General features: G+C 38.0%; 1 long non-coding RNA gene across 2 annotated transcripts in view; it reads right to left on the bottom strand.

The window, feature by feature from the left end:
• LOC133620623 (uncharacterized) overlaps positions 1-9,624 on the bottom strand; it is a 133,635-nt gene extending 124,011 nt beyond the window's left edge. For both annotated transcript variants that reach the window (XR_009817542.1, XR_009817541.1), the window contains exon 1: positions 9,362-9,624. This is a non-coding gene — a long non-coding RNA (uncharacterized lncRNA). The remainder of the gene's footprint in view (positions 1-9,361) is intronic.
• Positions 9,625-26,135: the final 16,511 nt, after the last annotated feature.

The following is a 26,135-nucleotide window of genomic DNA, read 5'->3' as shown; positions in this document are numbered from 1 at the left end:
ACATTTGAATTCATCAGTCTGTGTGCAATGAATAAATATAATGTACAAGTTACACCTTTTGAATGCAATTACTGAAATAAATCAAGTTTTTCAAAATATTCTAATTTACTGGCTTTTACCTGTATATATATATATATATATATATATATATATATATATACACACACACACACACACACACACACATATATACGTATATAAATATATATACATACTGTATAAATATATATATACATATACATGTGTGTGTATATATATATATATATATATATATATATATATATACACACATGTATATGTATATATATATATATATATATATATATATATATATACATATGCGTATATATATATATATGTATATGTGTGTATATATATATATATATATATATATATATATATATATATATATATACACACACAGTATATATACATATATACTTATATATATATATATATATATATATAAGTATATATGTATATGTATATATAATGTGTATATATATATATATATATACACACATATACATATATATATACACATATGCATATGTATATATATATATATATATATATATATATATATATATATATATATATATATACATATACATATACATATATACATATATATACACACATATACATATATATATACACATATGCATATGTATATATATATATATATATATATACATATACATATACATATATATACACATATACATATATATATACATATATATATATATATATACACATATACATATATATATATATATATACATATATACACATATACATACATATATATACATATATATATATATATATATATATATACACATGTATGTGTATATACCAGTGACGTGCGGTGAGGTTGATGGCTGGTGAGGCACTGACTTCATCACAGTCAGATTTACAAACATATGAACCCTAAAGAGTATCTTATTCACCATTTGATTGGCAGCAGTTAACGGGTTATGTTTAAAAGCTCATACCAGCATTCTTCCCTGCTTGGCACTCAGCATCAAGGGTTGGAATTGGGGGGTTAAATCACCAAAAACGATTCCCGGGCGCGGCGCCGCTGCTGCCCACTGCTCCCCACTGCTGCCCTCACCTCCCGGGGGTGAACAAGGGGATGGGTCAAATGCAGAGGACACATTTCACCACACCTAGTGTGTGTGTGACAATCATTGGTACTTTAACTTAACTTAAACTTTACACATACAAACTGTAGCACACAAAAAAGCACATTTAATAAAAAAAACGTTATTATGGTCTTACCTTTACTTATAAATGCGCCGCTGTTGTGCTGGATTAATGACGGGAGTGTTATATCAACTAAAGCCCTCACTTCAACTTTCCACGTGCAAGATTGAATCTATTTAAAAAAGTGTAACCGAGGGTTTATAAATGTCGCCTATACTGTATGAAACTACAAAACAACAAACACGGAGGCTCCAGTTTACACGAGGACCACTTTATTTACGTTCTTTCAAAAACTTCCGCTCCACTCCAACGTGTCAAAATTCCGCTCTTAGCGCCTTCAAAATAAGAGCTCAAGGCATATACTGTATAACAGCGCATAACAGGAACTTAACATCACAAAGAGGAAAGCCCATAAAAATAGGTTACAAAAGTTATTTAATAAGAAGCCAAAAAGTGCAAAAACAATAATGTTCGTGTTGCAGGAGTTGTGAATGAGGTACACCTGCAGTCTGCAGGTGTACCTAATGTTGTGGCCCAGCAGTCATTCACAACTCCTCCAACACGAACATTATTATTTTTGCACTTTTTGGCTTCTTATGAAATAACTTTTTTAAATAGATTCAATCTTGCACGTGGAAAGTTTAAGTGTGGGCTTTAGTTGATATAACACTCCCGTCAGGGGTTGCCGTGCATTCTACAGCGGGGGTGCAGGAGGCGAGCCTCAGTTAGTGCGTCTTTTGCAGCCGTTTTATGATCGCTCAGCACAAGAAATACGTTACACACATACAGTTGTTGACAAAATACACTGTACATTGTATACCTCAGCTAACTAAACTATGGAAATGTATAATATAGTTCATATAGCAATACAGTCTCACTGCACAGCAGGCCAGCAGTTAGCCGAGTCCACAATCCATGTTGAGGCACTGAGTGACGTGCCTCGACTGGCTGCTGATCACCGCACCGTCTCTTCTCAGTATTTGAACGGCAAATGTGAAAATTCAGCGATTTTGAATAAAAATAATCTAAAACTGGTGAAGTTAAATGGAAAATAACTTTAAATTATAATCACTGGATATATTTAACAATTTAATATATATTTTTTTCTTTTTACATTTTTTTTCTTTCCATGATGGCAGGTGAGGCCCCTCACCTGCCTCTAGTGACTGCACGTCACTGGTATATACATATATATGTATTTATTACAGTGTATATATAGTATATTTATAAATAAATATATATATATATATATATATATACTGTATAGATATATATATATACATACATATATACATATATATATATATATATATATATATATATATATATATATATATATATATGTATACATATACAATATATTTTGAATAAACTAAACCAAATTAATGTCCAAATGAAAATACATCTTAGTCATCATTTTTGCGCTTAAGACACTTCTCTATGACTTTAGCTCCAGACTCCTGTTTGTTTGATATTGTCATTACTGCCACAAGTGGTGGAAAAGTATATTACAACTGAGTACCGTTGTAGCCCATTCAGAGCACAGCTGAAAAACACATCCTGGTTAAGAAACACTGACTTCGAACATTCCTTGTACTGTACGGTTCATTTTTTCATGACGGAAACACTTTTATATTTCTGCTATTTCCTATGAAAGTGATTCTCAAATTGTGGGCTCACCTCACTTTAATCACTTGATTAAAGTACAGTGTTTTATTTTCCTATACCTTCAAACACATTGTTGCTGTTCAAACTATGCGTAATGTTACAGTTACCAAAAATATTAAATATACCTGTTAAATGTTTATGAATATTTAGGCCTACAGCACTACTGTTTTGTTTTTTTAATGTTGGTCATTAAGGTTTTACTTTGAAAGCCACGTTTTTTTTCTGAGGCGCCACTTGGTGAAAAACATCCCTAGCACCATATGGGGTTATCAGATGACAGTAGTAGTATGATGGTAGTGGTCCCTAGCACCAAATGGGGGCATCAGATGGCAGTAGTGGTATGATGGTAATGGTCCCGAGCACCATATGGGGGCTTCAGATGACAGTAGTAGTATGATGGTAGTGGTCCCTAGCACCATATAGGGGCTTCAGATGACAGTAGTGGTATGATGGTAATGGTCCCTAGCACCATATGGGGTTATCAGATGACAGTAGTAGTATGATGGTAGTGGTCCCTAGCACCAAATGGGGGCATCAGATGGCAGTAGTGGTATGATGGTAATGGTCCCTAGCACCATATGGGGGCTTCAGATGACAGTAGTAGTATGATGGTAGTGGTCCCTAGCACCATATAGGGGCTTCAGATGACAGTAGTGGTATGATGGTAATGGTCCCTAGCACTATATGGGGTTATCAGATGACAGTAGTAGTATGATGGTAGTGGTCCCTAGCACCAAATGGGGGCATCAGATGGCAGTAGTGGTATGATGGTAATGGTCCCTAGCACCATATGGGGGCTTCAGATGACAGTAGTAGTATGATGGTAGTGGTCCCTAGCACCATATAGGGGCTTCAGATGACAGTAGTGGTATGATGGTAATGGTCCCTAGCACCATATGGGGTTATCAGATGACAGTAGTAGTATGATGGTAGTGGTCCCTAGCACCAAATGGGGGCATCAGATGGCAGTAGTGGTATGATGGTAATGGTCCCTAGCACCATATGGGGGCTTCAGATGACAGTAGTAGTATGATGGTAGTGGTCCCTAGCACCATATAGGGGCTTCAGATGACAGTAGTGGTATGATGGTAATGGTCCCTAGCACCATATGGGGTTATCAGATGACAGTAGTAGTATGATGGTAGTGGTCCCTAGCACCAAATGGGGGCATCAGATGGCAGTAGTGGTATGATGGTAATGGTCCCTAGCACCATATGGGGGCTTCAGATGACAGTAGTAGTATGATGGTAGTGGTCCCTAGCACCATATAGGGGCTTCAAATGACAGTAGTGGTATGATGGTAATGGTCCCTAGCACCATATGGGGTTATCAGATGACAGTAGTAGTATGATGGTAGTGGTCCCTAGCACCAAATGGGGGCATCAGATGGCAGTAGTGGTATGATGGTAATGGTCCCTAGCACCATATGGGGGCTTCAGATGACAGTAGTAGTATGATGGTAGTGGTCCCTAGCACCATAGAGGGGCTTCAGATGACAGTAGTGGTATGATGGTAATGGTCCCTAGCACCATATGGGGGCTTCAGATGACAGTAGTGGCATGATGGTAGTGGTCCCTAGGACCATATGGGGGCTTCAGATGACAGTAGTGGCATGATGGTAGTGGTCCCTAGCACCATATGGGGGCTTCAGATGACAGTAGTAGTATCATGGTAGTGGTCCCCAGCACCATATGGGGGCTTCAGATGACAGTAGTGGTATGATGGTAGTGGTCCCTAGCACCATATGGGGGCTTCAGAGTGCTCGCCAGTAAGAAGTCCCCACATGTGCGCTACAACACATCAGAAACAAGCACTTGATGTTTGTTAGTTCCTCCTTCCTGTTACTGTCAAAACGTCCACTGCAACGCCCGCGTCGTAGTCTAGTACTCGTGTTACGTCGCGGCCTTCGGCAAGTAAAGGCTGCATTTACGTGGCTCGCGGCGCCAGCTGATTATGCGGCTCAGAGATTGGAATCCTGGTTCGCGTCCAAAGACAGCAGGCTCCGAGTGACTCCAGCGCTCTGGCATCCCCACTAATGGAAACCTAATATTAGGAACGGCTCGTCTGTCCCACGGCTTTTAACTCCAGGAACTGATGCTCGGAGTAAATTAGCTCCTCGTTGCGCGCCGGATGGAATGTGTGGCGGGTGGACGTGAGGAGGGGAGGCATCAAACTGTCATGACTGGAAATGCCATCAATATTTATGTTAATGAGAAGTCAGAATGAGCGGGAGAGGATTCATATTTTACACGAAATGACAGAATCCCACGGCAGCTTTTTCGAAAAGTCGCAGCTTACTGCCTTATTTTGAGTTTCTTGGTATTTTTCTGAGTGTAGTTTTAGTTCATGTCTCGCGCTCTTATTTTGTGATTTTCCACTTCCTGTTTTTCCCTTTTCTGCAGCAGTTTTACACCTGCCTTCCAGCACTTTCCCCCTCACCTGTTTTCTGCTGGTAATTAGCGCTATTTAAGTTGAGCTTGCGACACCGTTGGTTTGTCGGGACATTGACTGGTGACAGTAAAAGCAGTGGGTTTTTTTACAGCATATACAAAAATGGAATGGAATGGAGAAATAATACCACTGTTTTTAGCGGTAAAATTCTTGCAACAGAGCTGCTAGCTTGTTTCAATTTTTTTTGTTAGTTTTTTATGTTTTAGTGTCTTACTGTATATGGAAAAAAACAGTACCAAAGTAAAATCTATTGTCAATTTTACAGTCTACAATTTGACTTTTTGTTTTGTTTTGAAATCATAAGTCAAGCAGATATTTAAGTACAGTATTTATTTTAATTTTAACCAAAAATATTTTTTGAATAAATGATAATATTTTGATAATATTGAATTTGAAAAGATTTGCAATTGCATGCAGTACATTATTTTTAATGTCAAAAGGGAAATAAATATATTTAGTAAGAAAAGATTAATCATCTTAACGCATATTATTTCTAGGCTTTCGCAGGCCACATAAAATAATGTGGCGGGACAGATTTGGCCTCCGGGCCTTGAGTTTGACACCTCTGCTATAGACAATTCTTTCCATGCTGAGCTCAAGTACGCATGTACTTTGTGGACGCCGTCTGCTCCACATTACTTGTAAGTGTTTTTGGTGTGTTCCAGAATTTAATTTTGTTTCTTTCAGTCTTTCCGTTCAGTGCACTTCCCTGTTGCTCTCACTTTTTGTTTTGTTTGACCAATAAATACCCTTTTTACTTCACGCTGCCACCTCATTCATCTGCGTTGTCTTACACGACGCAGGGTTTGACACTTACGTTGCAATGTTTTGAGGCTTTTTTTTCAATAGCTATAATCAATTAGTGATTTTATAAATGTTCACAGGAGATTGTCAGAATCTGATTGGAATCTGATATTTTCAAATGTGACTTCAGTATGAATGGCAATGAGACCTCAATGTAACTTTTTCGTCATCTTTGGGCGAGTTACGTCACTCGTAAGCGCCAAAAAGACGCAGTCGCCAAGCAGAAGTGGATATTTCATCACAACACCCGGTTTCAGTGAGCAAAGTCTTCTTTTGATGGCCGGATTTTTGGTGCGTCACTTGTCATTAGTGCGCAAATACTAGGCTATATGTAACATATGAATATACATTTTTTGATTCCAAAGAAATAGCAATAATTAAAAAATTCAAATTCAATTCAAATTCAATAATTCAAAAATTCCGAAGACATAGCAATAGTTGAAGGATTGGAATTGACGCTGTGGTGCATTTGCTTACATGTGAGTTTAAAAAATAAAAGGTATGTATGCGCCTCCTCTCTAAGATTAGAACATTCCCATATACACTATGCATTACACTATATACATCCATTTATCATTCTATTATTTTGTCAACATCTTCAGGGACAAGCTGTAAAAATTGATTATTAATCTACTTGTTCATTTACTGTTAATATCTGCTTATTTTCTGTTTCAACATGTTCTATCTACACTTCTGTTAAAATGTAATAATCATTTATTCTTCTGTTGTTTGATACTTTACATTAGTTTTGAGTGATACCACAAATTTAGGTATCGATCCGATACCAAGTAGTTACAGGATCATACATTAGTCATATTCAAAGTCCTCATGTGTCCAGGGACGTATTTACTGAGTTTCTAAACATAATTGGAATTTAAAAAAAAGGAAAACAAATTTTTGTGGCGATAAAAAATATCGGTGTAATCATAGTAGTATCGACTAGATACGCTCTTATACTTGATATCATTACACCCATGGCATTTGTTTACATTGTGACGCCGGTGAGCTATTGTATCTTCCTAGGGTGTGTAGTGAAGCATGTTTAGCTATTCCTTGTCCTGCAGTGATAATAATACTTGTTAGAAACGTACTTCATTTGTCACCATGGAGGTGAGGATTAGTGATTTAGAAGTAGCTAAAACACTGCCGACTGCAAATGGACGTTAGCTGCTAGCTCGCTAGCCATGTCTTAAAGAACCTATTCCTGAAGGTGTTTCAGTGTTATTAATTATTACCGCAATACTATACTAGTACCTGTATACCGTACAACCCTCTTGCGAGGTTGCGCATAATTTGCGAGGATTGGTTGAATTTCTGCCGTTGCAAATTCCAGGAGGGACTGTGTGGAGATGAAAACTATGCAAAACTGGAGTGGCGAGCGCTCTTGTTGGAAGGAGGAGCCTAGTTTGAAGGCTTGATAAAGAGGAACGTCTCATTTAATGATTCATCATAATTCATTATTCAGATTATGATTAAAAATCGATCAACTGTGCAGCCCTCTTGCCAGTGCAGGTGAAAAGGTTTATAGTGGCCTAGTGGTTAGAGTGTCCGCCCCGAGATCGGTAGGTTGTGAGTTCAAACCCCGGCCGAGTCATACCAAAGACTATAAAAATGGGACCCATTACCTCCCTGCTTGGCACTCAGCATCAAGGGTTGGAATTGGGGGTTAAATCACCAAAATGATTCCCGGGCGCGGCCACCGCTGCTGCCCACTACTCCCCTCACCTCCCAGGGGGTGATCAAGGGTGATGGGTCAAATGCAGAGAATAATCTCGCCACACCTAGTGTGTGTGTGACAATCATTGGTACTTTAACTTTTTAACTTTAACTTTAAAGGCAACAGTTTGACCTCGGAACCGATTAATGAAAAAAAAAAAGACTTTTAAACAAAATTGGAGGAATGGATTGTGTTTTACCACAAAAATAAAAACAATGGCTGATTTTTTTTATTTTTAATTAAATTCCCACAGAGCCAAGTTGTTGCTGGCTGTAAGAAGAACCTAATGATAGTCTCAGCAAAGAAGACCCCATGAGGCCGAGGCCGAGGCCCCAGACGCTCGCAGGAATGTTATCCGCCTTCAGCCAAACTCTCTGAGATTGCTTTGAGCTTTCTCATGTTTATCTTGCGTGACAGCTCTGGGAAAAATAAAAATAACACACTCTCTACTAAAATCTAGTAGGAAATGTGTTTTGGGGGGCTTTTTTGGGGAAAGATTGATCACAACGCTGCACCCTGCATCATTAATGTTGACATTTCAGTTATAATAAAGTCACACGATGCAGCAATCTGATCAATAATGGGACTTCCTGTTTGCTAAAACGGGAATACATGATGAAATTCTGCATTTATTACACAATGTTTCTGTCAGTTTTGTTTTACTTCTGTAGTTATGTATTGTATTCATTTGTCTTTAATCTTGTTTATTTGAAACTATTCAATATACTAAATAACTTACAATTGCACTAATCAAAATTACAAAAGGGGAAACACGGACAGTTTATATTTGCTACTACGTCAACTTTTAACATTAACATTTAGATTTAACATTTAATTTAAATTTAACAATTAGCTTTAACATTTAAATAAATATTAAAATGTAATTATTTTTTTTTTTTCAACATTTAGATTTCACACTCAGATTTAGATTTAATATTTATATTTATATTTATTTTTAGCCTTAGCATTTGGATTTATATTTGACATTTATAGGGACGGCGTGGCGCAGTGGAAGAATGGCCGTGCGCGGCCCGAGGGTCCCTGGTTCAATCCCCACCTAGTTCCAACCTCGTCATGTCCGTTGTGTCCTGAGCAAGACACTTCACCCTTGCTCCTGATGGGTGCTGGTTAGCGCCTTGCATGGCAGCTCCCTCCATCAGTGTGTGAATGTGTGTGTGAATGGGTAAATGTGGAAGTAGTGTCAAAGCGCTTTGAGTACCTTGAAGGCAGAAAAGCGCTATACAAGTACAACCCATTTATTATATTTAATGTGTATATTTAACTATTAGATTCAACATTTGTATTTAAATGTAACATTTGTATTTACCATTTGTATTTTACATTGTTTATATTCAACATTTAGATTTGGATTTAACATTCAGATATAACATTTAGATTCAGATTTAAAAATTTTATTTAACATTTAGATTGTTGGCACGGCTTTCAAACAAATATAAGCCTTAAGGACGCCTCGGGATGGAATCGTCAACACGCTGTGGTATTACTTACTTGTTGTCGTTTTGCTTGAAGATGGTCAGTTTGTAGTGGGTGAGTGTTTGAATGAGCTAATGAACTAATGAAATATGTGTGTTGCGAGTGTATGATATGTGAAAGTAAACAAACAAATTCATGCATGCATCAAACTGTTGGCTCAAACCCAAATCCATAAACAAAACCAAAACAGCGTCACTTAAACGCTTTCTATTTTCTTTTCATTCACAATTAAGGTTCAATAGTGTGCGGTGCCGAGCGGTTAAAAACAGTTTCTGCTGGCGTCTCGTGTGTGCAGCTTTCGCACCTGTGTCAGCTTGATTATCAAGGAGACAGCCTGCATTGATTGCGTCACCGCCCAAAACCAAAAAAAAAAGGGGCATTTGTAATATATTTTTACATGGCTCCAACATAGATTTAGAGTCAAAATGTATGTCTAACATTTTTATTTCACATATAGATTTACATTTAACATTTAGATTCAACATTTGTGTTTAGCATTTATATTTAGCTTTACCATTTACATTTAGGTTTAACGTTTATATTGAACAATCATGTTTAACATCTATATTTAACATTTAGATGTACCAATTATATTCAACCTTTAGATTTAATTTTCATATTTAATGTTTAAAATTCAATATCTGGATTTAATGTTTAGATTTAACATTTAGATGTAACATTTAGATTTAACATTTAGATTTATTCTTGATATTTAGGTTTAACATTTAGATTTAACATTCAGATATATATTTAATATTCATATTTAGATTCAACATTTTGATTTAACGTGTGTTTTTATATTTATATTTACATTTTGCTTCAACATTTAGTTTTAAAATTAGCATTAAGATTGAACATTTAGCTTTAACATTTGTATCTGACATTTAGATTTAACATTTGTATTTTATATTATATTCATATTTAACATTTAGCTATAACATTTAAATTTAACATTTAGAGTCAGATTTAAAATTTAGATGTAACATTTAGAGTCCAAATGTATATCTAACATTTTTATTTAACATTTAGATTTACATTTAAAATTTAGATTCAACATTTGTGTTAAGCATTTATATTTAGCTTTACATTTAGCTTTAACATTTACATTCAGGTTTAACGTTTATATTGAACAACAATGTTTAGCATTTATACTTAAAAATGAGATGTACCAATTATATTTAACCTTTAAATGTAATTTTCATATTTATTGTTTAAAATTCAATATTTAGATTGAATGTTTAGATTTAACATTCGGATTTTACATTTGGATTTACTCTTGATATTCAGGTTCAACATTTAGATTTAAGATTGAGACTCATATTTAATATTCATATTTAGATATGACATTTATATTTCGATATAATATAAACATTTAGAGTCACCATTTAATTTCAACTTAAATGTAATGAAAATGAGTTAAGTGTGTATATATATATATATATATATATATATATATATATATATATATATATATATATATATATATATATATATACATATATACATATATATATATATATATATATATATATATATATATATATATATATATATATATATATATATAAACCCCGTTTCCATATGAGTTGGGAAATTGTGTTAGATGTAAATATAAACGGAATACAATGATTTGCAAATCCTTTTCAACCCATATTCAATTGAATGCACTACAAAGACAAGATATTTGATGTTCAAACTCATAAACTTTATTACTTTTTTGGAAATAATAATGAACTTAGAATTTCATGGCTGCAACACGTGCCAAAGTAGTTGGGAAAGAGCATGTTACATCACCTTTTCTTTTAAAAACACTCAATAAACAATTGGTAACTGAGGAAACTAATTGTTGAAGCTTTGAAAGTGGAATTCTTTCCCATTCTTGTTTTATGTAGAGCTTCAGTCGTTCAACAGTCCGGGGTCTCCGCTGTCGTATTTTACACTTCATAATGCGCCACACATTTTCGATGGGATACAGGTCTGGACTGCAGGCGGGCAAGGAAAGTACCCGCACTCTTTTTTTACGAAGCCACACTGTTGTAACACGTGCTGAATGTGGCTTGGCATTGTCTTGCTGAAATAAGCATGAAAAAGACGGCGCTTAGATGGCAGCATATGTTGTTCCAAAACCTGTATGTACATTTCAGTATTAATGGTGCCTTCACAGATGTGTAAGTTACCCATGCCTTGGGCACTAATGCACCCCCATACCATCACAGATGCTGGCTTTTCAACTTTGTGTTGATAACAGTCTGGATGGTTCGCTTCCCTTTTGGTCCGGATGACACGATGTTGAATATTTCCAAAAACAATTTGAAATGTGGACTCGTCAGACCACAGAACACTTTTCCACTTTGCATGAGTCCATCTTAGATGATCTCGGGCCCAGAGAAGCCGGCGGCGTTTCTGGATGTTGTTGATAAATGGCTTTCGCTTTGCATAGTAGAGCTTTAACTTGCACTTAAAGATGTAGTGACAAACTGTATTTAGTGACAGTGGTTTTCTGAAGTGTTCCTGAGCCCATGTGGTGATATCCTTTAGAGATTGATGTCGGTTTTTGATACAGTGCCGTCTGAGGGATCGAAAGTCACGGTCATTCAATGTTGGTTTTCAGCCATGCCGCTTACGTGGAGTGATTTCTCCAGATTCTCTGAACCTTTTGATGATATCATGGACCGTAGATGTTGAAATCCCTAAATTTCTTGCAATTGCACTTTGAGAAACGTTGTTCTTAAACTATTTGACTATTTGCTCACGCAGTTGTGGACAAAGGGGTGTACCTCGCTCCATCCTTTCTTGTGAAAGACTGAGCATTTTTTGGGAAGCTGTTTTTATACCCAATCATGGCACCCACCTGTTCCCAATTAGCCTGCACACCTGTGAGATGTTCCAAATAAGTGTTTGATGAGCATTCCTCAACTTTATCAGTATTTATTGCCACCTTTCCCAACTTCTTTGTCACGTGGTGCTGGCATCAAATTCTAAAGTTGGAGAGAAGTGTGAAGTGAAGTGAATTATATTCATATAGCGCTTTTCTCTAGTGACTCAAAGCGCTTTACATAGTGAAACCAAATATCTAAGTTACATTTAAACCAGTGTGGGTGGCACTGGGAGCAGGTGGGTAAAGTGTCTTGCCCAAGGACACAACGGCAGTGACTAGGATGGCGGAAGCGGGGATCAAACCTGGAACCCTCAAGTTGCTGGCACGGTCGCTCAACCAACCGAGCTATACCTATAAGTTAATGATTATTTGCAAAAAAAAAAAATGTTTATCAGTTTGAACATCAAATATGTTGTCTTTGTTGCATATTCAACTGAATATGGGTTGAAAATGATTTGCAAATCATTGTATTCCGTTTACATTTACATCTAACACAATTTCCCAACTCATATGGAAACGGGGTTTGTATATATATATATATATATAGATATCCATGGGCAGCACGGTGGAAGAGGGGTTAGTGCGTCTGCCTCACAATACGAAGGTCCTGAGTAATCCTGAGTTTCTGTGTGGAGTTTGCATGTTCTCCCCGTGATTGCGTGGGTTCCCTCCGGGTACTCCGGCTTCCTCCCACTTCCAAAGACATGTACCCGGGGATAGGTTAATTGGCAACACTAAATTGGCCCTAGTGTGTGAATGTGAGTCTGAATGTTGTCTGTCTATCTGTGTTGGTCCTGTGATGAGATGGCGACTTGTCCAGGGTGTACTCCGCCTTCCGCCCGATTGTAGCTGAGATAGGCTCCAGCGCCCCCTGTGACCCCGAAGGGAATAAGCGGTAGAAAATGGATGGATGGATGGACATATATCCATCCATCCGTCTTCTTCCGCTTACCAGAGGTCAGGTCGCGGGGGCAGCAGCCTAAGCAGGGAAGCTCAGACTTTCCTCTCCCCAGCCACTTCGTCCAGCTCTTCCCGGGGGATCCCTAGGCATTCCCAGGCCAGCCAGGAGACATAGTCTTCCCATTATGTCCTGGGTCTTCTCCGTGGCCTCATATATATATATATATATATATATATATATATATATATATATATATATATATATATATATATATATATATATATATATATATATATATATATATATATATATATAATCTGTTAGAAAAGTGTTAGTGTTTACATTTAACAGCCCTTAAGTAACAAATACAAGTATTTCCCAAGGACAGATGTAAATGCAGTGAGCGGTGTGAGTGCAGCTCGAGCACGAGGGCAAGTCCAAGCACCTTTGATTCCAAGCCTGGACATGAGTTACAGCTGCACTAATGTGGTTCTTTCCATTTTATCACTACAATTATAGTTAAAAACATGACGCCCGTATAAGTGCCCATTTGAATGACCATCGGGGAGAGGAGGAAGGTGGCGGAGGAGAAAAATGTGCAGTGGACATGGAGAAGTAAAAAAGGTCTATGAAGAGCCTTTCCCCTCAGCAGGAGATGTTTTATTAGCGCTGCTTAAAGGGCCAGCTTATTAAACATCAAGCAGCAGGCGGCTCGTGGCCTCAGGACCTGCAGCACGGCTCCATGGCTGGCTATTTTCACCCTCTTCACGGCTTCATTTGACACGATAGCGTGTGGAAAGGCTGCTTTTAGACACAATAATCACGTTTTGCCTCGGCTCCAGATAGAGATTCCCACCTGCGAGGGGGAGGTAGTACTCGGGTGGTCCTGCAGGTTCTTTTGGTGTCTTGGCAATGCCGAAAGCGAGAGAAGAACGTTGCCAAAAAGAAGAGGTTAAATAAAAAAGTCCACTTGTAGACCCAGCATGAATATACACATGGATATTTTTAACAAAAGTACAAGGTTACTTTTGCTCAGTTCACAGAAATTCTTCACCAAAGCATGAAAAAAAGCAAGGCAAATATCATCTCTATGACAGCACTGTGGTGTTTTTTAAAAGCTGCTGCAAAAATGTGAGTCTCTCACAAGTTTTTTGTTTTTTTTAAACTAGAGATGTCCGATAATATCGGCCTGCCGATATTATCAGCCGGTAAATGCGTTAAAATGTAATATCGGAAATTATCGATATTGTTCTTTCTATTATCGATATCGTTTTTTTTGTTGTTGTTTTTTATTTATTTATTTAATTTTTTTAAATTAAATCAACATATTAAACACAATATACATTTACAATTAGTGCACCAACACAAAAAACATCCCTCCCCACATTTACATTCATTCACACTCATTCACACAAAAGGGTTGTTTCTTGCTGTTATTAATATTCTGGTTCCTACATTAAATATCAATATATATCAATACAGTCTGCAAGGGATACAATCCGTAAGCACACATGATTGTGCGTGCTGCTGGTCCACTAATAGTACTAACCTTTAACAGTTAATTTTACTAATTTTCATTAATTACTAGTTTCTATGTAACTGTTTTTATATTGTTTTACTTTCTTTTTTATTCAAGAAAATGTTTTTAATTTATTTATCTTATTTTATTTGATTAACTTTAAAAAAAAAAAACTTATCTTCACCATACCTAGGCATAATAATGTGTTAATTCCACGACTGTATATATCAGTTGATATCGGTATCGGTTGATATCGGTATCGGTAATTAAAGAGTTGGACAATATCGGAATATCGGATATCGGCAAAAAGCCATTATCAGACATCCCTATTTTAAACTGAACTTGTGGGCTTTCAGTTAAATAGCCCAAATGATGAAAAACAGAGGACTTAAGATGAAACCTTGAGGAACACCACGAGTATAACTAAAGAAGTTGAACAAATGACTACTGACTGCATCTAAAGTAAACAAGCTACATCAACACCTTAGTTAATGTATTAATGATGATATCAATGAGGGTTTTTTAATCACTGCTATCTTGAAATTGTTACTAATATTGATGCTGTTGTCGTTAATGTTCATTTTTGTTTCACTACATTTGGATTTGTGTGTCCTCAATTGCTCTCAATTGCTCTGTTTATTGTTGTTCTTAATGTTGCTGGAACGGGTTTGGTTTTGGAATTGGATTACATTGTTGTGTATTGTTTTGTTGATTGATTAATAAATTCATTAAAAAAATAAAAAAATAAAATAAACACCTTAGTTACACAAATCATATTACGAAAAAAAAAATGGTAACTGCCAAAAAGGAGAGGACTTAAAGCGGTGCTTTGAGGAACGCCTCAGTTATGTCAATCACAAGTTTGGACCCCAGCGTTCTATTTTAAAATGTCAATGCAAGGATCAGCAGTCCATCGTAGTCCAAGTTCTCTCTATACAACAGAATCAGTCTAGTGTTTTTAAGAATCAGCTGTAGAAATGTGAGTTTCTCACAAGTTTTTTTAAACTTAACTAGCGGGACACCAGTTGATTACCACAAATGATGAAAAAGAGAGGACCTAAGACGGAACCTTGAGGAACACCACTAGTATAACTACAGATGTTGAAGGAACGACTATTGAGTGTATCTAAAGTAAACAAGCTACAGCAACACCTTAGTTCCACAAATCATATTACGAAAAAATATTTGTAACTGCCAAAAAGGAGCGGACTTAAAAGGGTGCCTTGAAGAACGCCTCAGTTGTGTAAATCACAAGTTTGGACCCCAGTGTTCTAAAGTATGTTAAAATGTCAATGCAAGGATCAGCAGTCCATCGTAGTCCAAGTTCCTCTATACAACAGAATCAGTCTAGTGTTTTTAAAAATCAGCTGTAGAATTCTGTCAGTCTACCCCAGGGCAGCTATGGCTATGAAAGTAGCTTACCACCACCAGGTGTGAATGAATGATGGCTTCTCACTTCTCTGTGAAGCGCTTTGAGTGTCTAGAAAAGCGCTATATAAATCTAAGTCATTAATATCATTATTATTATTATTAATGAAGTTCAACAAATGACTACTGACTGCATCTGAAGTAAACAAGCTGTATCAACACCTTGGTTACATAAATCACATTACAAAAAAAAAACAATTGTAACTGCCAAAAAGAAGATGACTTAAAACGGTGCCTTGAGGAACACCTCAATTATGTAAATCACAAGCTTGGACCCCAGTGTTCTACAGTATGTTAAAATGCCAATGCAAGTAGTGCAAGTTTCTCTATACAACAGGATCAGTTTAGTGTTTTTAGGAATCTGCTACAAAAATGTGAGTTTCTCACAAGTTTTTAAAAAGAACTTCCGGGTCACCAGTTAATTAGCCCAAATGATGAAAAAGAGAGGACTTAAGTTGGAACCTTGAGGAACACCACTTGTATAACTAAAAAAGTTGAAGAAATGATTACTGACTACATCTGAAGTAAACAAGCTACATCAACACCTTAGTTACACAAATCATGTAAGAAAAGACTATTGTAACTGCCAAAAAGAAGAGGCCTTAAAGGGGTGCCTTGAGGAACGCCTCAATTATGTAAATCACAAGTTTGGACCCCAGTGTTCTATGTTAAAATGTCAATGCAAGAATCTGTAGTCCATACTAGTCTCAGTTTCTCTATACAACAGGATCAGTCTAGTGTTTTTAGGAATCTGTTACAAAAATGTGAGTTCCTCACAAGTTTTTTTAAACTGAACTTGCGGGCCACCAGTTGAATAGCCCAAATGATGAAAAAGAGAGGACATAAGACGAAACCTTAAGGAACACCACTAGTCTAACTAAAGAAGTTGAAGAAATTACTACTGACTGCATCTGAAGTAAACAAGCTGCATCAACACCTTAGTTACACAAATCATATTACAAAAAAACAACTGTAACTGCCAAAAAGAAGAGGACTTAAAGCAGTGCCTTGAAGAACGCCTCAGTTATGTAAATCACAAGTTTGGACCCCAGTGTTTTATTTTAAAATGTCAATGCAAGGATCTGCATATGTGTTTAAAGTAGTCCAAGTCCCTCTATACAACAGGATCAGTCTAGTGTTTTTAAGAATCTGCTACAAAAAAGTGAGTTTCTCACAGGTTTCTATGAACTAAACTCGCGAGCCAAGAGTTGAATAGCCCAAATGATGAAAAAGAGAGGACCTAAGATGGAACCTTGAGGAAAACCACTAGTTTAACTAAAGAAGCTGAACAAATGACTACTGACTGCATCTAAAGTACACAAGTTACATCAACACTTTAGTTACATAAATCATAAAACAATTGTAACTGCCAAAAAGGAGAGGACTTAAAGCGGTGCCTTGAGGAACCCCTCAGTTATGTAAATCACAAGTTTGGACCACAGTGTTCGATGTTAAAATGTCAATGCAAGGATCTGTAGTCCATACTAGTCCCAGTTCCTCTATACAACAGGATCACTCTAGTGTTTTTAAGAATCAGCTACAAAAATGGGAGTTTCTCACAAGTTTTTTAACTGAACTGAATAGCCCAAATGATGAAAAAGAGAGGACCTAAGATGGAACCTTGAGGAATACCACTAGTATAACTAAAGATGAACAAATGACTACTGACTACTTAAAGCGGTGCCTTGAGGAACGCCTCAGTTATGTGAATCTCAAGCTTGGACCCCAGTGTTCTACACTCTTAGAAATAAGGGTTCCAAAAGGGTTCTTCTACAAGGGCTGAGGTTCTAACTGGAACCATTTGCTTCTGAAAAACCCTTTCCTGAAGAAAGGGTTTTTCAAGGGTTCTTGGTAACGCTAATGGTTCCAGTAAGAACCATTTTGATCCAGAGAACCCTTTAAAACCCCTTTTCTGAATAATTGGTTTTAAAAGGGTTCTCACTAACACTAAGGGTTCCAGGAAGAACTATTTTGATCCAGAGAACCGTTTTTGGAAGAAAGAGTTCTTCAGGGATTGTTGAAAGCATGGGTAAGATCCTGTGTCACCAGGGACATACTTCCTGATAACATTTGCCAATAATGGTGCAAAATACATTTCCTTGTGACTACTGATACAAATACTTTTCATATACAATTGTTTTGTTTATTTTAAAGCAAACTCTTCTTCCCCAGATCCTGTTGATCAAACTGTAACATAATTGCCCATCTTGGGATTTGAACACCTGCCACCCAGTCTAAAGTCACTGGCAATAGTGACTGAGCTAACCAGCTGGCTGCCTTCAGTCATCAGGTCCACCATACTAGTCTATTACCTTACACCTTCTGATCAGACATACAAATAATGGCAGTCCTATAACTGAAATGTTCTGTTACCAATTTATTTCCACAACCATTAATTATAAGAAAGCAAGATCTTCATCAGCAAATCTTGTTGACTCAGGCAAAGATTAGCTGTGACTGGGAGGACCATTTTTGACAACTGCTGTCTGGCTGGTGATTCCGTTTGAGAAATAGCTCAGCGATTTAGGAGCTGGTTGTTGGTGCCAAATAACCTGGGTTCAAGCCCTGGCAAAGGTGGTTATGACAGCTCATGAAAATGCCAGATGGTCTTTGTGAAGCAAACATATACATTTTAGAGTCATGATAGATTAAACATCAGTTATTAAATTACGGAGCAAATCGAATCAATTAAAAAATCAAATTACCAATATCTCCATTCTGTCTGGATGCAATATGTGTATTTTCAGATTTTTGTCTTGATAACTGATATATTTACAGTGGTTTCATATCTGCATGCACAACAGTGAATGGCTTAATCAATTTGTGAAGCCACTGTTGAATTGTCACTTGCCTATTAGCTCAGCATGATAGACCACAGTCTTTGGTTCTATTGTTGTGGATTTTAGCCTCAACTGGTGCAAAAGGAACTTTATAATTTCAACTGTCTTGCCTTCCTGTTCTCCTGTTTGTTGCTCAGAATTGCCTTAATTTGCCAAAAATCGCCCGGATCCGACCCATCGCTGCGCAGCAGTTATAATTGTGTTTATTTAGTTTAGTTACACTACTCCCTTCTTCAGGAGGAAATGACACACAGCAAAGAACTAGCAAGCTGGTCCCTGCAGCAAGGATATAACCCCTCTTTCTGGGGCATCTAAGTGAGCTATACGACTCACTGGACAAAGGCTTTTGAAAGTTTGTTACAAGTCAGGTGATCTAGGGATACAGTTTGAAGTTGTGAGTTCAAGGACTGGTTGATGCAGAGTGACCATGTTAATGCATACTGAGGTGATGTGTGGATTAGTGACAGACAATTTAAAAAATATTGAACACTTATTTTACAGACAATTTTACTCATGTATTTGTCTCCTCCTCATACTTTTCCATGATCGGCCTCATCCCATGGCTGCTGTACCCTGCTGACTGGCTTAGTCCAGTTGTGAAGCTGCACATAAGTTCATTGATAGACAACGGTCTTTGATGTCAGAGGCCAAGCCTTAACTGATGCAAACATCACACTGTAATGCTGACTTTTAGGCTACTACATCAGGGTTTGTTGATGCTGGGAATTGAACCCTGATCTCCCAGGGGAAAGGGCAAGGTTTGGTGTGTTGGGCCAGGGAGCTGGCATGATGGTGGCTGTCATGTGTGAGTTAAGAGCTGGTTGCCCCATGGATTGCACCACATGGTTTGGTCTTCCCTGCTTACAAACCAGGTGTGACATACCAATAGTGATTACTATGAACAGAACAGAACAAAGAAGAACAGGAGAGAGAACAGAAGAAACTTCCGAGAATCAAAGTGAGCTAAATATAATATCTTATTTCAGCATGTTTGACCCTAGCTGAGGACTTTTATGGTAAAAGGTGGACTAAGCATTTGTTTCTTGTTATGTTTTGTTTGTTTGCTTATTTGTTTGTTTTCTTGTAGAAAACAAACAAACAAATTGTATTGTGGTTAAACAATACAATACCTGACAAAGCTCTGCTGAGAGCTGCCATAACAAAATAGGTTACAATATATCTGTACAATTAATCTTAAATCATCCTAAAAAGGTTATCGTAGTTGTTATTTTAATGAAATATTATAGTATAAATTGTCAATGTTAGAAGGAGCTTTAACGTTGTCGGTAGCGGCGTTGCGGTCGCCATCTAGCTCGTCTTTGGAGGGATGGGTGGGCTGGTGAGCACCATGGATCTAATACATCCATGTTGAGCACACACTAATGTGCAGGTAGGAGGAGCAGGGAGACTGGGCTTGAGCTTGTTCTCCAACATAGTGGTAGCAGAAAGATAACACAAGACGAAGGTTACAGAGAGGATGATTCTTCCATATTATATAACTTTTTAAAAAACATATACACCTCATCTTATTGGTTACCTCTTACTATATTGCTTGTCATTTTTCTTGAATGCATATAGGCTCAGGAGAGTGAAGAATGTAGAGAGGATGAAAGGAGCATTGAAGCTCATATCAATGAAATGTCTACAGAGATGCTTAAGGTACACCCAGATCTGAACTCTTTAAAGAAGAGAATGAGACGAACCTATGCATAACGAAAGACCTTCATGGCAACTGCCAAGGCAGAGGAAATCATCGAAAAGTTTCCCGCACTGAAGCTTCCTAAAATAGTTGGTATCTTCAAGCATTGAATTGACCATATTTAATTGTATGTGTATTATTTCAATTATGATCATCAAGTATTTTGAGATGACACTTTTTATCCCTCCTTACAGCTTCTGTGGGAGATGAAGGAGCAATTCCTTGTAGAAGCTGATCGCAGAATGGTCACAGAGCTGGATCGAATGGCAATGAAGATGGTTCAAAGAGCATCTATGTGTGACCTAAAGGACTGCTGCCAGAGGGCAACCAATGCCTGCCTGGATGATTCAGTAAGACGAGGTATCTAGGCCTATATGTGTATCTATAGGAGCCACAATCTGTAGATTAATTTTATTTCCTCAGGACTCATTAGGGATGCAGCAATTCTACTGCTGCCTTCCATTTTCAAAGAGGACTCATCCTTTCTATACACTCTACTGGAGGTAAATACTGCATTTAAGGTCAAGATTTAGGAATTGGCATTATCCATATGATGGCAACATTGAGTCATTTTGCTGTTTTCACAGCAGGTTTTATTTACTGACATGTATCTGTTTTTATTGCATAGGAGCCAAGCGTGCCTACTCCAGCAATCATGCTCCATAACACACACGAGGGGAACCCTTTGCAGGCACAAAGGATAACCCTATACCTGGATGGTATACAGGTTTTGACTGAGGACAGCATCATGGACATATCATATGCTATGAGTGCATTAATGTCACTCTATATTGTTTTTGCTGTCCAGTACCCAAAGGAACTGAGAAAAACTCTTATTTTCATTGAAAGATTTGTGTTGGGGATCAAGGACCACAGTGTTGTACCCATTTCAGTGAAGAGACTATACAACTGTGTCGGAAGTGGGGAGTAGTGAGTAGATGTGTTGCAGCATGGGATTTCATGCTTTATGTTCTTGTTAATGGTCAAATTCCTGCTGCTGCCCTTTGTTTGTACATATTGATTAAAAAATATCCCTTATTTAATACATATTTTGGACCAATACATTTTGTTTGATTTTGGCATAGTGACGTCTCTAGATTTCCATTATTGTTACAATACGTAACATTTTGAGTACTTATTACATAACACTGAAAAGTATTTCAACATTATTTAAATCAATGTGAAAACTTTGTAGGATTCCCTCACTTTCTCATGATTCTGTTCCACTGTCACAATTAGTACATACAGTATGTACACTGATTCTTTTCATTGGACCATGCATTATTTTATTGTTTGTAGATAGCTTACAATAAGGCGCAGTAAATGCAGTAAGTGCACCTTGGATTGATTGAACTAAAACTATTTTGTGTCTCTTTCTGCCATGTCACCATTGCTGGAGATTTATTTACACAAATTCACCTACTGAGGACAGCATGATGTGTCTGGCCTGTCATGTTGCTGATTCCACTGGACCTATGCTGACTTTTGACCTGTTCTCCCCTGGGACCTACGCAGCCTTTCCTGTTTTGTTGGACTATCTTTAAATAAATGTTTTTCTCATTAAAATGTTTTGAATGTTTGTTCAATGTCAACATAATTAATGACCACAACATAATATGAACTAAACTGATCTGTAGAATACAATATGGTTCTTTATAGAACCCTCAGAAGACAAGACGGTTATCGGTGAAAACCTTTGAAAAGGGATGTTTTTAGAACCCCCTGTGTCAGGTCTAGATGAAACCCTTGAAACATGAAAGAGTTCTTAGTGGTACTCCCTGTGTGGGTTCTAGATGAAACCCTTGAAACATGAAAGGGTTCTTAGTGGAACTCCCTGCATGGGTTCTAGATGAAACCCTTGACAAACGAAATGGTTCTTAGTGGAACTCCCTGTGTGGGTTCTAGATGAAACCCTTGAAACATGAAAGGGTTCTTAGTGGAACTCCCTGCATGGGTTCTAGATGAAACCCTTGACAAACGAAAGGGTTCTTAGTGGAACTCCCTGTGTGGGTTCTAGATGAAACCCTTGAAATACGAAAGGGTTCTTAGTGGAACTCCCTGCGTAGGTTCTAGATGAAACCCTTGAAATACAAAAGGGTTCTTAGTGGAACTCCCTGTGTGGGTTCTAGATTAAACCCTTGAAACATGAAAGGGTTCTTAGTGGAACTCCCTGCGTGGGTTCTTTGTAGAACCTCTCGTGGGGGGTTCTGGGTGGAACCTTACACACACAGTTCTAGGTATAACCCTTCATGTTGGGTTCTAGGTAGAACCCTCCAAAAGGGTTCCAGGTGGAACCTTTATAAAAAGGTTCTACCTGGAGCCAAAAAGGGTTCTCCTATGAAGACGAGACGAAGAACCTTATATGGTTCTACTTAGCACTTTTATTTCTAAGAGTGTACAGTATGTTAAAATGCCAATGCAAGTAGTGCAAGTTCCTCTATACAACAGGATCAGTTTAGTGTTTTTAGGAATCTGCTACAAAAATGTGAGTTTCTCACAAGTTTTTAAACGGAACTTGCGGGCCACCAGTTGAATAGCCCAAATGATGAAAAAGAGCGGACCTAAGACGGAACCTTGAGGAACACCACTAGTGTAACTAAAGATGAACAAACGACTACTGACTGCAACTGAAGTAAATAAGCTACATCAATACCTTAGTTACATAAATCACATGACGAAAAAAAATTTAAACTGCCAAAAAAAAGAGAACTTAAAGCGGTGCCTTGAGGAACGCCAGATACAAGTTTGGACCTCAGTGTCCTATGTTAAAATGTTAAAGCAAGGATCTGCCAGTGTGTTTACAGTAGTCCAAGTTATTCTAGACAACAGAAGTACTCTTGTGATTTTAGGAATTTGCTTCAAAAATGTTTTGTTGCCCAAGTTTTGAATTGAACTCGGCGGCCAGTGTGATGTCATTCCCCGGCCGGATTGGGCCCCCAGCCGCCAGTTGCATAAACGAGGTTTACTGTAACAGCAAAGGACCAGCTCTCAGTCATGAGCTTCATGAAAATGTGGGCCGCCTTGCTGCAACACACTCATAAATCCACCTGCAGAGTCCAAATAAAGTCTGCTGGAAGAGTCCCAGAGAGACTTCACCATGAAAGTCTGCAAACAGTGAGCACTAAGGGGTGGTCCACCGTGTTTATCGTGGTTTACCCTGTCCTTGTCTGTCTTAACTCCAGTGTCAGTGTGGGTGTTCCTCCTTCACGCCTTGAACTAAAATATCTTTTTGGTCAACTTGCTCTTGTGGTCTTGGGTTTGAGCGCAGATTGTGGCCAGTTGACAGCCGGGGTCATATTGGCCAGGCAACACCTTTAAGGCATAAAACAAAAAATATATATATATGTGGATATGTGTTTATATATATATGTATATATGTATATTTATGCATATATATATATATATATATATATATATATATATATATATATATATATATATATATATATATATATATATATATATATATATACTGTATATGTGTATACAAACCCCGTTTCCATATGAGTTGGGAAATTGTGTTAGATGTAAATATAAACGGAATACAATGATTCAAACTCATAAACTTTTTTTTTTTTTTTGCAAATAATAATTAACTTAGAATTTCATGGCTGCAACACGTGCCAAAGTATTTGGGAAAGGGCATGTTCACCACTGTTTTACATGGCCTTTCCTTTTAACAACACTCAGTAAACGTTTGGGAAATGAGGAGACACATTTTTTAAGCTTCTCAGGTGGAATTCTTTCCCATACTTGATTGATATACAGCTTAAGTTGTTCAACAGTCCGGGGGTCTCCGTTGTGGTATTTTAGGCTTCATAATGCGCCACACATTTTCAATGGGAGACAGGTCTGGACTACAGGCAGGCCAGTCTACTACCCGCACTCTTTTACTATGAAGCCACGTTGATGCAACACGTGGCTTGGCATTGTCTTGCTGAAATAAGCAGGGGCGTCCATGGTAAGGTTGCTTGGATGGCAACATATGTTGCTCCAAAACCTGTATGTACCTTTCAGCATTAATGGCGCCTTCACAGATATGTAAGTTACCCATGTCTTGGGCACTAATACACCCCCATACCATCACAGATGCTGGCTTTTCAACTTTGCGCCTATAACAATCCGGATGGTTCTTTTCCTCTTTGGTCCGGAGGACACGACGTACACAGTTTCCAAAAAAAATTTCAAATGTGGACTCGTCAGACCACAGAACACTTTTCCACTTTGTATCAATCCATCTTAGATGAGCTCAGGCCCAGCGAAGCCGACGGCGTTTCTGGGTGTTGTTGATAAACAGTTTCCGCCTTGCATAGGAGAGTTTTGTCTTGCACTTACAGATGTAGCGACCAACTGTAGTTACTGACAGTGGGTTTCTGAAGTGTTCCTGAGCCCATGTGGTGATATCCTTTACACACTGATGTCGCTTGTTGATGCAGTACAGCCTGAGAGATCGAAGGTCACGGGCTTAGCTGCTTACGTGCAGTGATTTCTCCAGATTCTCTGAACCCTTTGATAATATTAGGAACCGTAGATGGTGAAATACCTAAATGCCTTGCAATAACTGGTTGAGAAAGGTTTTTCTTAAACTGTTCCACAATTTGCTCTAGCATTTGTTCACAAAGTAGTGACCCTCGCCCCATCCTTGTTTGTGAATGACTGAGCATTTCATAGAATCTACTATTATACCCAATCATGGCACCCACCTGTTCCCAATTTGCCTGTTCACCTGTAGGATGTTCCAAATAAGTGTTTGATGAGCATTCCTCAACTTTATCAGTATTTATTGCCACCTTTCCCAACGTCTTTGTCACGTGTTGCTGGCATCAAATTCTAAAGTTATGTTGTGTTTTTAGTGTTTTTCCTGCTTTCTCCTCTTGTCTACACCTGTGCTTCTAGTGATTTGTCCTCGGCGAGGGGCGGACCTTGATGCACACCTGATCACAATTAGCACTCCGGTATATAGGCACGTCACAGTCAGCTTGGCCTCGCCGGTTATTGTCTCCTGCACCTCCCACGTGCATGTGCCTGCTTCGTTTCATCAGTCCCGGTATGTTGCCACTCCTTATTCCTGTAATCCCTCACCTCTTTGTGCTTGCTTCCTAGCCACCCCTGAGGTAAAGAGGATTTTTGTGTTGGACTTATTGCTGTGTTCAGTGCGCCCTGGCCTACCTCCCTGCCGACCACTGTGGAACCTGTTTTTGTTGATTATTCATGGTGTGCTTTTTTGCCCCATCGCCTTTTGTTGTAATTGTTGGACTTATTAAATATTCCCCTTTTATTATTCAACATTGCCTCTCGTCTCTGCATCCTGGGATCACCGTGATCAAATCCTAACATAATAACCGGCCACATCATGAATCCCGCAGAGACCGAACCGGTCAGAAGAACTCTACGCCAACAGGAAGAACAGTTTAGCCTGCTTGGGGAACGCCAAGACTCTCGCCTAAATGCCCTGGAGACACAACTGGGAAATGTACTCACCGCGCTGCAGGCAATGACTTCTCCCTCGGCCGACCCAGCAGTC

Source organism: Nerophis lumbriciformis, linkage group LG24 (assembly GCF_033978685.3).
Source record: "Nerophis lumbriciformis linkage group LG24, RoL_Nlum_v2.1, whole genome shotgun sequence".
In the NCBI taxonomy this organism is placed as follows: Eukaryota; Metazoa; Chordata; class Actinopteri; order Syngnathiformes; family Syngnathidae; genus Nerophis; species Nerophis lumbriciformis.
Note: the sequence above shows the minus strand (reverse complement) of the source record. Positions and strands in the feature narration are given on the sequence as shown.